The 810-nt window shown below is 32.2% G+C and overlaps 1 protein-coding gene across 4 annotated transcripts in view; it reads left to right on the top strand.

Moving 5' to 3' along the window:
- LOC107645586 (RNA-binding protein BRN1) overlaps positions 1 to 810 on the top strand; it is a 4,982-nt gene that overhangs the window by 818 nt on the left and 3,354 nt on the right. The gene's annotated exons all lie outside the window — the stretch shown is intronic.

Below are 810 nucleotides of genomic sequence, written 5' to 3'. Positions count from 1 at the left end.
TGTATTTTTTTTTTTTTTTGGTTGTTGATTTATTGTTTTCTACTGTACATGATACCGTTAAAGGTGATCCGTCTTGATTGAATGATATGATAGGCGTATAACGCTATAAATGGGGGCTAATATATAGTTTGGGGATGCTGACGACTACCTAGTAGTAATGATGATGAGGGTCTTAATTGGGCAAGAACATGTGTCTAATTTTAGGAATTTATGTGATGGTGTTTACCATATTTAGGTAACGGACGCAACTCTCTTCGAGTGTGTCTTTTGTCCCACTACGTCGTGTTCCATACTGTGTTGTGTTTTGTTCGGTCTTTATCTTAAACTATTAATGTTGGTCATTGGGAAGTGTCTAATGAACTTAGTAATTTTAGTATGCATGAATGCGATCAGCTTCATGATATTAGCACCAATATGCTGGGTGGGAAATATTATGTATAATGGGTTTCTATTTCTTGTTCAAGCTGGACAGAATTTTCTTGCTATCATTTCCTCTAAGACGGAGTTTGTGGCTAATAGCATATTATAAGTACGACCATGCTTAAAAATTCTGTTAGATGCCCAGCTTCTTAGGCATCACGGGTTTGGGATAATATATTTTAAGATATATAATATGATTTGATTTTTAGTTAATTCCAAATCTTAATCTCTAATATCTCTTTAAAATTTAATTATTATCCCTGAACCTTTATTAGCATTAAGAAATATAGCAGAAATGTAAGTTAAAGGACAAGTATAGTATAGGTTTTATTCTTTAATTTTTTATAATTCTGATATATCTAATTGTTTCTGTGGCTATAATTTCACAGA

The sequence above is a fragment of the Arachis ipaensis genome, chromosome B06 (assembly GCF_000816755.2).
Source record: "Arachis ipaensis cultivar K30076 chromosome B06, Araip1.1, whole genome shotgun sequence".
Lineage (NCBI taxonomy): Eukaryota > Viridiplantae > Streptophyta > Magnoliopsida > Fabales > Fabaceae > Arachis > Arachis ipaensis.
Note: the sequence above shows the minus strand (reverse complement) of the source record. Positions and strands in the feature narration are given on the sequence as shown.